Raw genomic sequence first — 13,619 nt, 5'->3', positions numbered from 1 at the left:
GATATATTTTTGAAGTGATATCCTTTAATCCTGATAGATTTCTTCAGAAATATGCATGAGCTCATGCTTTCAAATGCCTTTATATGGGCATTTTTAGTTACTCTGGTGTTTCTGTGTTCTTTTTTCTGTCAGCTTATCAAGTGTCATTGTCTCAATGGAAAGAAGAATCCAGTCAAGTAAACAAATAATGCAAGCAATTTTAAAATTGGTTCATATAAATTCTGAATATTCCTACATAGGATAGCAGCCTACACAGAAGGATGTGCATATAATGCGTGCCTCTAAAGACCCACCATTGGATCTGATTGCTTCTAATTCTCTGCCTTTGATTTCTTCATAGCAGCAAATCTAAGAAGCAGTCATTCCTTGGATATCTTTGCTATCCTTCATGCTTTAGAAAGGTTAAAGAGAATTTTCAGCATGTGTAATCCTTTGGCAGGAGTTTTGGTATTTATCTTGTTTAACTCTGTGCAACCGCAAATACATTTTCAGTTTCCATTGTTACTTGTCTATAATTAGGCTAGAGGTATGGACCAAAAAGAAGAGCTAAAAACAGTAGCAATGCAAAGAGTAATTGAAAATATCTGATTAATGTTACAAAGAATGTCACATAACAACTGAAGGAAAATAACTCAACTAAAAGCCAGTAAAAGTGCCACTATTTCTAGACTTTTGTAGGTATCCAATATACTTGTACATAAAAGTTTACAGTTATATTAAACTCCAGCAGAGAATGAATTTAGTTACTTTATGTCACAGCAGCATTTATCTGAAACCAATGAATGCATTCTAGAATAGAAGCTTGCATGGCTGAAGTTTTTATTTTATTTTTATTGGTTATGTTAATCTTGTGTTTCATTTTTATTTATGGCCATAAGGTTTTGATCGTGGGTTTTTCTTATTTTTTCTTTTTTTTTCCTTTTTCCACCCCAAAATATTTATGTATCAAAAGAAAAATTAATTGGTTACTGAAAAACTGCTCTACTTAATTTGAAGTGTCATCAAGATGCATTTTTAACTGATTACTGGTTATCAGAAATAGCTAATTATCTATTGTAGTTCAATATTCAGTTTTGTTAAGTATTCCCTATTAGTACATAATATAAAAGGAGGGGCAAAATAGCATTTATTGTTGACAAGACTTTGAAGATAAAAAAATTTACTAACCATTCAATCCACAAAAGAAAGGGATCTAAATGAAATATAAACTGCACACAGGTCTTCACTAATGAACGTTAACAAATCCAGACATCTTTATCTTTTTATGGAAACAGACTCTTTACTTCCAGCTGACCCAGCACATCAGCCAAAATTGTTCCAGTGAAGTTTATTGCTTCTCTTGCAGCATTTACTGGGTTAATTAAAAAAAAAAACTAAAAACAAACCAACAGAAGCCAAAAACTAGTTGCAATGAAAACTTTAGGTCATTATTCCATCTGGTTTAAATGCATGTTGTTAGCTACACAAAGAATCAAAAGACTGCCAAAACTCCAGCTATGACCCCTATTACAATATCTGCAAAATAAATTATGCTGGCTTATTTGAACAAAGAATGTACTTGTGCTTTCTCCTTTATTAATTCAGAAGCTGCCACAATACGCACCATGATGACAGATTTTCTGATCTAGCCTCCAATAACAATCTTTTCACTGATTATGATGGCAACAAATCTCATTTTACCAGCTAAGATTACCATTCTATAAATTGTGAACTATATAGATGCTAAGAAGAAAGAACTCCAAATATACTAGAATAAATTCTTGAAAGAATCACTGCAGTAACACAATGGTAACTATAAAACACTTCAAGATTTTCTGAAATATGCAGATAGGGATTAGACTCTTAATAAAATTAAACATTAAGACAAGATGCAAGAATCTTGATAAAAATGGGCATAAATGAACAATACTTAAGGAGCTGGTGGAAGCATTCACCCACCACTTTCCATCATTTACCAATAGTCCTGGCTCACTGCGGAGGTCCTAGTTCATTGGAGCTGAGCAAATGTGAGACCCATGTACAGGAAGGGTCAGAAGGAGGATCTGGTGAACTACAGGCCTGTCAATCTGATCTTGGTGTCTGAAAGATCATGGAGCGGATTGAGTGCCATCACAGGCAGGTGTATGACAACCAAGGGATCAGGTGCAGCCAATAGGGGTTTAGAGAAGGCAGGTCCTGTTTTACCAGCCTGATCTCATAGTATGTCCAGGTGACCTGCTTAGTGAATGGGACAAAAGTTTTGGATGTTGTTTGCCTGGAATTTAGCAAAGATTTTGATATTGTCTCCCATAGCATTCTCCTGGAGAAACTGGTTGCTCGTGGCTTGGATGGGTTGAAACTGGCTGTATAGCTGAGCCCAGAGAGTTGTGGTGGCTGGAGTTACATCCAGCTGGCAGCTGGTCTACCAGTGGTGTTTCCTGGGGCTCAGTACTGGGGCCAGCCCTGTTTCATATTTTCATTGATCTGAATGGGAGGATTGAGTGCACCCTCTGTCAGTTTGGTGACAACACCAAGTTGGACTGGTATGTGGATCTGCTGGAAGGCAAAAAGGCTCTGCAGAGGGATCTGAACAGGCTGGATCAATGGGTCAAGGCCAGTGGTACAAGGTTCAACAAGACCAAGTACCAGATTCTGCACTTGGGTCACAACAACCCAATGCAGTTCTACAGGCTGGGTGGCTGGGAAGCTGCCCAGTGTAAAAGGACCTGAGTGTGCTGGTCAACAGTCACTGAACATGAGCCAGCGTGTGTCCAAGTGCCAAGAAGGTCAAAGGTATTCTGATCTGTACCAGAAATAGTGTGGCAAACAGGACTAAAGCCATGATCATCCCCTTGTACTCAGCACCAGTAAGACCACATACTGAATCCTGTGCTGAGTTTTGGGCTTCTCAGTACAAAAAAAAGACACCTTATTGCTCTCTACAATCACTGGAAAGGAGGTTTTGGTGATGTGAGGCATTATGACAAACAAGAAGTGATAGGACAAGAGTAAATTGCCTCAAGTTGCATCATGGAACATTTAGATTGGATATTATGAAAAATTTCTTCCCTGAGAAAATTTTCAAATTTTGAAACAGATTACCCAGGTGGAGTCAGCATCCTTGGAGGTATTTAAATTGCATTTAGATGTGGCACCTCGGGCCATGGTTTATTGGTAAACAGGGCAGTGCTAGGTTAATGCTTGGACTTGATGGTCCGAAAGGTCTTTTCCAACCCTAACAATGTTATGATTCTATGAACTGCAAGACCTGCAGCTTGCCTCAATAGTATAAAAAGATCCAAAATCCTGAAGGCAATCATAGCATGAAAATTATTTTGAAATATTGACAGTTGACTTTAATGAATATAAATATTGGCCATTAAATGTTGTTTTATGTTGAAGCTAAAATGCATATTTCATAATGCGGAGATTGGCATCTAACAGTGATTTAAGCTGTCAGTTCTAAAGATTCCTATGAAAAATAAAAGAAAATTTTGGATCATCTCTGCTGACAAACCTAATCCCCTTTTTTTTCTAGGAGAAAAGTCTGAGATATTTTACAACTGCTAACACTAACCTCAAGGTATCTAATATTATATAACACTTACGTAAATCTATCTCATGTCCAGTTAACACAGAATAGCTGAGATTCAGTTAACATAGAATAGCTGAGATTTTATTGTGACTGCCTAAAAGTGACTTAAACATGCGTGGTCTGAAAAGGCTGCATCTGAACAAAAATGAATTTTGTATAAATATCTTTCATTTGATAGTATTTAGTTATTTTTAATTAGTACAGTATTTTTTCAAAGCTTCCCCCCTCCCCTTATCTATGTCTGTTAGGAGTAGCATATCTAATTAAATTATACATTTTTTTTATGTGTGTTTCAAAGCATTCCTTAGTATATCAATAGAAAGGGTGGATTTCCTGTTCACCACAAGAAAAATCCCAAACCTGTTTTAATATTTCCTGGAAGCTCCACATCTTTCCATACGCCATATTTTTAACACAAGTAATTTAATTATCTCTGCTCTCTTATCTAAGTACATATCAGGAAAAGTATTTTTAATTTTTGACTGCAGCTTTAGTAGACTGCATTGTGGCAGTGCTTGAGACCATAAAAATGCCTACTCTGTTTTGTTGGAAGAATAAGGTCTCTACCATCTTTTTGTCTAATGCAAAGCCTCCACTCAGAGCTCTATATGACATCCAGGATCCATGTAAAATGTCTGTTAATAACATTGAATGTCCCCTGGCTGACCCAGTCCTTCCCTTGAACTCAATATTCTTCGACAGACACTGTACATGTACATCTTTTAATCAACAGAAAAAACAGTTGGAAGAAGGGAAGAGAGGGTTTTCACACAAAGATAAATGTTCTCGTCCATGTGTACTTTGTTAAGAAAAAATGTTTCAATTATACAAGCAATAGGACCAATTGAAAATTTCTGATTTAAATTTCAGTAGAAAATTGAAGTTTTGCACAGTAAGGCTCGTCTAAAATTAAAAATATGTAATTTCCACAGAGCTTGTCAAAAATAACTTTAAACCTCCTCAAACTCAAATCTACAGAATCCATCTGTGTTGATTTTAGATTTTAATTTAAAAATTACATTCTTGTTAACAAATGAAAAATTCAGAGCAATGCAAAAAATAAAATCTAACTAATAAATATGTGTATGTATCTATAACAATTTCAAAACCAATAAGCTCTTGTGTAATCTTTCATTAAATTTAATATAACATAAGGAAATGTGTACATTTGTACATGTACAAATTACTGATTTTGTACTTTCTAATCGGGCACATGAGGTCCAAATATGACATAATATGAACATTTACTACCAGGAAGAAAAACAGTTGTAAGATCTGATATTTGCAGGTCACAGGCAGTATAATTCTTTATAGAGCTGTTGTTACATGTTGTGAATGGCCTGGTGAATAAAGAGCAAATTTGGGAATGGCTGGATGGGAGAAGTTTTCTAATTAAATCTCTAATTTTCAGTTTTATAACAAGAAGATCTGGATATCAAATATTACTGGAATTAAATCCAAACCGAGAGATAAATCTATTTGAAGTGGGGGAGTTAGTTTATCACACTTCATCTTTTCTATTTTCCTTTTTATCTTGAGGTAAGGAAGAAATCAGTGCAGGAAGTTAAATAAAGACTACTTTTATGTTACAATAATTATTACCATGACCATTCTCTTCACTGCTGTCATAATGCATTTCAGAGAAAAAAACTATTTTGATTTTTTTTTAATATCTTTTTTTAAAAAAAACCCTTTGACTTATTGGTGACACATAAGTGCTGCAAGAGAAATAAACAAAATTTCTTTGAAGCACTGACATTTGTATTTAATATGAACATATCATTACAGCATTTTCTGACCACTGAGCTTAGTTCCCGTAGAGAATACATGTGGCAACACTTGAATTGGAAGATATTATTCAACATTATTTGTGTGTGACTGATTTTTAATTGCAGAATTAGCTAGAGTATGAAGATGACTGCTGTGCAATAAAAGTATTTGCTAGTCAATGTATATTGTGTAGCGCAACTGTTTCTCAAAGTTTTATATGGGTTTGCTTCAGAGTGAAATTAGCATGTAAAAGAAGATTTGCGTTTCCATTTGCACTATTTGTATCACACTTATCCTTAAGAAGTCCATAAACCATCTAAATGTGTCAGTTTAAGTACTTTCATAGCTTTCACTAAATTTTCCTGACCTGCTGTTTTCATTACATTTGCCAGTGGCTTATTATGTGGTAAATAACAGATTGCTGAATTCAAATGATCCACACCCTATTGAAATGTTTACACTATTTTCTTTATAAAGAGAGACATGCTAGTCAAGATCATGAAGATTCTTCATTTTTACCATTTTGGTACCACAGATCTAAGAGTTCTTGCACTACTTTATCAAAGAAATAAGAAGTACATTATCCAATTCTTCTACTTGGCTGCTACTTGTGACACCAGAAATCATGACTGGAGACACACTGAGCTTATAAAAGTTCACCATAACCACACATTTCAAATTGGAATTCTTCTTTAATAATCTAGTTTTTTCACATCAACATCACTATCTATTCTCAAATAGAGACTGTGATAATTAATTGGGCAAAGATAAAAAACTCATTAGGAATTTGCCAGAAACAGTTAAGTGACAAGATAGAATTTTTGCACATATTATAGCTGAACTTTATTGTGTGAAAGAAATCAAAGGACCAGAGGAAAGAAGACTTAAATAAGGGTAATTTTTATTTACTGGCATTTGAGCAATCAGTGGAAATCACAGGAATTTTGTGAATTTTCTGGGTCCTTTAATAATAGTAGTAAAGTTCCTTCTTGACTAGGTGGTATTCATTTTATAAAAAGAGACAGTTCAGTTCGTGGCAGAGCTGTCAAGAAACAGAGCCATGGAGGAAAGTATTGAGGCTGACCTACAGTCACCAACAAGTACTTGATTGACTTAGCCCTCTTCATTGTTCCTGAAGCTCTCTCCTGTCACAGGGACACTCTCCAGCTGTCTGGCCTGTGAAATAGGAATGCTTGAAGACTAAGATTTAAAGGCATACAGGCTGAAGGAAACAGCTTTTTTGGTTGTTTTTTATTTTCCATTTTTGTGAGTAAGAAGACAATAGAGGTTTTTATACAAGACTGCAGGGAGATGTTTTCATTCCACACTACTGCTATCTGAGAAAATTTTTCCTGATGTTAGAAATTGATCTGAGTTTATAGGTTTTATTGTTGGGAAGGATGTGAAGAGTTAATGAACCTTCCTTTGGGGAAAGCACACCTTGAACCGAATTGCCTTATAAGGTTCTTCTATAAATGGGTTATTATTCTGTCACAGGTACAAGGTTTTTCCTTCTCTGAAATATACTGCAATGCTTTGGAAGCATCATGTTTGTTTGTCTGTGAAGTATCCTTGTAATAAAGACCTCCAAGATCCAACCTTTGATGAACTGCCCCCTTGTCAAGTAAATTAAACCTTGGCACCAAAATATCATATCCAATAATTTCTTGAATGCTTCCAGGGATGGTGACTCCACCCCTTTCCCAGTAGTCCATTGCAATGATTCACAACTCTTTCAGTGAAGAAATTCTTCCTGATATCTAACCTGATTCTCCCCTGGCACAGTTTGAGGAAATTTCCGCTTATCCTATCACTGGTTGCCTGAGAAAAGAGACTGAGTCCCACTTTGCTATAACCTCCTTTCAGGTGGTTGTAGAGAGTGATACGGTCACCCCTGCGCCTCCTTTCCCTCAGGCTAAACACCCCCAGCTCCCTCAGCTGCTCCTCACAGGACCTGTGCTCCAGAACCTTCACCAGCTCTGCTGCCCTTCTCTGGATTCACTCCAGCATTTTAACGTCTTTCTTGTAATGAGGGGTCCAGAACTGCGCACAGGATTTGAGGTGTGGCCTCACCAGTGCTGTCTACTGGGGGACAATCACTGCCCTGGTCCTGCTGGCCACTCTATTGCTGATACAGGCCAGGATGCCATTGGCCTTCTTGTCCCCCTGGACACACACTGGCTCATGTCCAAGTATCCCCAGGTCCTTTTTTGTTGAGTTGCTTTCCAGCCACTCTGCCCCAGCCTGTAGCGCTCCAGGGGGTTGTTGTGACCCCAGTGCAGGACCTAGTTTTTTCCCTAATTCTGCCTTTATTATTCAACACGGTTTAGATAATTGTCATTTAATATTGATTAGAATTTTTGTATGGGTTGTACAAAAGACGTTTTCATTCATAGCCCTGTTTTTGTGTTTCACCAGAGCGCAGTATAATTTATTATTTCTGGATAAAAGCCTATATGATCCTCAAGATTCCTATGCTGCCTTTTGCAATTCCCATAGAGTGTATTATCTGATATTAGTCTCATTTCATATAATCCTTATTATGGGACATTCTTTCATCATGAAGATTATTTTATTCAGTCATAACAGAAGTGACTCACATTTAGCAGGACAAAATTAAAGACTTCAATTAAAAAAACTAGTCTAATTAGGTAAGCCTAGAAGTCAGAGTTTTTTGAAAATCAAGCACTGTTCAACCAGACAATTCTATCCTCCCTTCTCAGGGAAAACTATAACAGTACTATCTTTTGATAATCAAGCTTGTTGAGAACAAAACTTTTATCTGGAGACACAGTAGCAAAAAAAAGATATACCTTCAAGCGTTTAATTATACAAAGTTCTGTGGAGGAAAAGAGTGGAATGTGTTAGAAATAACTACAATTTGGAAGGATAACATCCAAGAGGGGACAAGACTGAAAGTTTTATACCTAAACCATTTCTAATAGAAAGATATTTTCCAACCAGATAAATAAATAGAATACTGGAAAATGCATGCCTTTATTTTTTTTTTTTTTTAACAAAAAGAGATACTCTTGAGAATGGAATGGTTTGTATATGAAAAATATTGTTATGATGTTTCCTGAGAGTTTCAATTTCTTGAAATAAGCTTAGTCCACTTTACATTTAATTTATGCATGTTGGTTTCTGAACTATAAATCATATTGCATATTGGATTTATATTTTTTTTTCATGCTTTGCATTTCCTTCTGATGAACAGAAATAGGGAGCAGAACAATATTGAAAAATGTTTTTGGGTGAATTGAGAAGAAATATGGAAAGTTATAACGACAACTTAAGAAAAAGGTGATCCTTCACACTTCCAATTAATATAATCAGAGGTGAACAAAAGTCATATCCCTTTTGTAAAAATATAAATGATTTTCAATATACAAAAATGGTGGTTTTGGTAACTATCTGGTGCAAGATTTCTACATATCTATAATTCATAACTATGAATTATGTAACTCATGCTGGAGATGTAGTGACAGGATTTTCAATGAACATGCAAATTCTTCAGCAACATTTTTTACCCAGAGCTTAATTGATTATTACAGAATGCCTCCAGGGAGACACATTCGTAATTCACAAAGGACAGGAGGTAATTAGTTTCTCCTGAATCAACTCTTTTCTGTCCCCATACTGTTTCAACTGTGTAGCTTATTTCCCATTTTTGGGAGGAGCAAGGAATAGGCAGAAACTCCTTTGGAAAGAGCAGTGACCACCTTTCCCCAACAGGGACCACCTTTCCCACTTCAGAACTGTTTGATGCTAGAGGAGTGATACCAGCTTGAAGACAGCTTAAAAAAAGTCCCCTCTTACATAATGTCTGAAGCCTATGTTTAATTCCACTAGATAATGATTTTTGGACACTTTTGTTAGCTTGCAGGATATTTGGTTTTGCCTTGAAATTGCCCTAAGAGGAACCACTACACCAATTAATTTTCATGGTAAACTCTTTCTTCATCTTCCTTTCATTTTTTTTAATAAATGTAAAGCAAATTAATGTTCTGAAATTATTTTAAAATATATTTTTGTCAATTTTTATACTTTTAAGAAAGATTTAGCATTTGTGCCTGTTCAATGGTAATTTCTAAATAGGGACAGGTCATCAGTAAGAGATATCATTAGCTTCTACTTTTGGATGGATGGCTAAAATGAGTGCCTGAAAATATTTACACTGCTGGCAAGTGAACCCTCTAAAGTGTTTAAAAAGTAGATCAAATTTGTATATCCAGAGGAGTGAGACATAGAAACAAAGCTGAAACAAAGAACCAAACAAATGATAACAGCATACATACAAACATAATATTATAACCAAAATATCTTTAGTATCTTTTCAAGGTGAAAAGGCTTGTAACCACTTAGCCTGACTGCTTCCATAAGAGAAGTAGGACTTCAGCAAAACATTCCTATTATCACCTGCATGAGTTCACAGAAGCATCAGTCAGCCTTAGTGGAGGTGCCCAGGCTTTAGTTTAAAACTTCTAATGAAGGAGACTGAACTGTTTTTAATTTGCTCTGGTAGCTAATTATTATGCCTGGCTGATTTTTTTTTGATTAAAACAGATTTGCCAGGCTCTTGGATTTTCCACTCAATTAAATACTTTGAGAAACATTTACTTCAGCCAAATCTCTCCCCACCTCCTTTCCCCAGTGTGGATTTAAACTTTTTCTTACAGAACTATCTAGAAAAAGTCATGCAACCTTCTGTATTTTGTTTCTAATCTAACATTTTTAGAGTCAGATTTCAACCTCCGGCTTCCTTGGTATGTTTTTCCATCATGAGCCCTCTCTCACTTAAATGTATTTAAATTTTGTCTGCTCCTTTGATCTTTCAGTAAAACATCAGCATCCTTACAACTCAAAGCAGACAGGTCAATCTTAAAAGTGAGACAAGAATGCAGAGTCCAGATTCTAAACCAAAAATTATTCATAAAAAATTATGAATAACCACTAGATGCTAAAGAGGGAAACAGAGGCAGCTTTTACCTGAAATCAGAGAACACCTGGAGAGGTCCAAATGAAAACACAGTTGGAGCAAGAAAGATTAAGGACAGCAGCAGGAGTTTTAGGAATTAAAAGTGACAGGAGAGATTAAGAGAATGCAGATAGGCTTTTAGGAGGTAATAGTCAATGTGTGAAATGTCAACAAATCTGTGAAAAGTCATAAGGAGGAGGACACAATGGTAATGTGGTAAATAATAACAAATCAGGTAAAAAAACCCTCTAAAAGTTGATATAATGTTATTAAAATACTGTTTTCCCACATGCCAAGGCAATGATTACTGTTCCTGAGACCTTTAGCAGAGGATATTATGGGCAGATATATACTGGGGTAAAACTGAAGGTAAAGTGTGGTGATCACATGGTTAATCAACTGGCCACTCACAGGAGTCACTATCCGGTTATATTTACAGTCCCTTGGACAGAGGGAAAAATAAGTATCAGAATAATTACTGATGCTTTAGTATGGACAATGAAGATATTTTAAGACTGAAAGGAAAAAGGAGGCACTGGGAAGTGTATTCTGAAACCTATTTTATACCCTAAACTATTAATAATCTAAGGTTTAGAAGGTTTAGCAAGATAGTGCTGGTTGGGAGCCTGTGGATAGTCTTAGAATGTGAATTTGCTTCCTCAAAACCTGTTCCCATCACAACTATCTCACCAGGAGAAACAGAGTCTGGGTTGATAAGCTGAGAAAAGTGACCATGTAAAAAGCCTTGACTTCTTCCTGCAAATAATCATAGGGTGTATTTTCATGGACAGGTGCAGATTGACCCAAGGTGTCTGGAAGCACTTCTGATCTGGTAGCCATGTACGTGTTTTACTCCATTTCTATGCCTAGATTATTTTGTTCAGATATTAGTAAGACATATTTCCTTATGTTCCAGTGAACTGACTAAAAGAATAAAGTACTAGCTGTTTTTCTAGCCCATATAAAAGAGAAACAGCAAACAAACTTATTGTATGGTAATATGGATCCATAACAAAACCTATATATAAGTGAAACAAAACCCCAAAAACATATAAAAAAAGTCAATGGGTTATATATATGAAAACATGCACCTAAATTATTTATGTTACTTTTATATAAATACTCATATGAGGCATTTATACATTAAAATATTTTTGCCAATTTTAAATTCTAAGTGACCTACACTTTGAAGGTTACACATTTCTATTAATTATTAATTTTAAGTTGCTAAAGGGACTTGCATAATATGATTGGATAGCAGAAGTATATTTTTTTCATAAAGATTAATAATGACACCTTATAAGGACATATCTGTTGTCTGGGGGGAAGTTTCTGGATGTTTCCACTTCCTTCAAACACTGAATCATCTCTGAAGGACGCTGTAATTTAATCATAATGAACTCATACCAATGTTTCTTTACTTTAAGCATTATATTCCTTTTCTACAGATGCAATAATTAGAACAGAATTAATTAGCTTAAGTGTGTGATTTTGTAAATATAACAGTTCAAGCATGTTGTTGAAGAATGAAGTTTTGAAGCTTTTACCTTCAACATATTTTGAAGTAGGATTGATATAATGGAATTTATCTTACTAAATGATAGCATCTTCACAGTCGATGATGCATATTTTGTAGTTGCCAATGCTGCTAGAGAGAACGTCAAAAATTATAAACACTTGTAGAAAACACAATTGACTCCAAGTAAATGCCTAGTATGTGTCAGATGAAGTAGTATATCTAATATAAAATACATAGTAAAGTTGTAAACTGTATGTACTCTGTGGAGATTCTAGGGTGTCAGATGTAGAAAACCAGATTAAATCTCATGAATTCATTGAACAGATGTGCAAATGGTATGTTAATTTGACTGTCAAATCTGATCACCCTCCCTAGCACTTAAGAAATACTATTTTAGAAGAAAATTAAAAATAATCAAATAAAATAACAGCATTGCCAAATAAACAAACAACCAGGGAATAAGCTCTCAGTTCTGTTTTCACCTCTCTTGAAGAAATAACCAAGAGAAAATGCAGAAGAAATGCCAGGGATTATCAAAAAAGAATTCTAGAAAACCTAGCTTAATTGAGCAAAATCAATGAAGTGTTGAGTAGCTAGAAAACCATAATGGAGGTTTACTAATGCTCCTTACTTTACCATATTTACCCGCAGCAAGCATGTCCAAATATTGTGGTCCAAATTTAGTAAAATGCACACAGAATCTGTAATAACAATATATCCGCTAATAATAAAGTCTCCTTTGTCTTTTCACTTGAGTTATCCCAGTTCAAAAGATCTGCAGATAACAAAATGCCACTCACCACAAATTCACATAAAGTCTTGCATCTTAAAGAAAGCCCAGTCCTTAGGAATTTCCATCCCACATAGTGATAATGTATAAATTAAGTAAGTAGCAAGTCCAAGCTATTTTACAGAGAAATAAATCTTGGAGACTAGGAGCTGATAGCTATAAAAATTACTAAAAGCTAAAACTACGCTACTGCCCATCAAAGAAACAAAGAGATTGATGTGAAAACTGAAAATTCTCTGAACTTCACTTCTTTCAAACAGACTTCCAAAGTAAAATTAGCTGTTTAGTCTCATTTTCAAATTTGATTTATTAATATAGGTGAAATAAGACAAAAATGACAGATATGGTCAAACCCAGGCATATTATAAATTGCCTTCCAGTAAAACCAGCAGTTTTAGCAGCTAAGCTTTCATCATTTCAGAGCAGTGTGGTATAGAAGACCCCAGAGTATGGCATATTTGGAAAAATGAGCAAAAGATAGTAATTTAGATCACGGAACTTGGTAGAGAGACACCCATATTTGTTCTGTATTCTGTCATTATCTTTGCATGTGGCCTTGTTAAACCAGTGCCTCTCTCCCTCCTCCAGTTTTTATGTGCAAATAAGAAAAGTAATACTCTCTTGATACCACATTCTGTCATCTCCTAAAATCCCGCTTTTTAGATATGCAGAGTTAAAACAGCAAAATCTCTCCTATATGGATAGAGTTTACTGTTATATGAGTGTTTTATGCAGTTGTAATCTGCATCCATTCAAGGAGGGCAGCACAAGTACCACATCTCTGGAGACTGCAGTTCAGCACACTTCCATAAAACCTCTAATAATCCAGCTTACTACAAAAATATGACTATTTTTGTAAAAAAGTGCCCCATATCTACCATATGAAAACAGTATATATATTACAGACCTGTTTACATGGCTTGGCTTTGGGATGTAAGTATTTCAGACTTTTAGAGCTAAAGAAAGGTATAGCTCCTAGTTGTTCTCA

The sequence above is a fragment of the Vidua chalybeata genome, chromosome 2, assembly GCF_026979565.1.
Source record: "Vidua chalybeata isolate OUT-0048 chromosome 2, bVidCha1 merged haplotype, whole genome shotgun sequence".
NCBI lineage: Eukaryota > Metazoa > Chordata > Aves > Passeriformes > Viduidae > Vidua > Vidua chalybeata.
Note: the sequence above shows the minus strand (reverse complement) of the source record.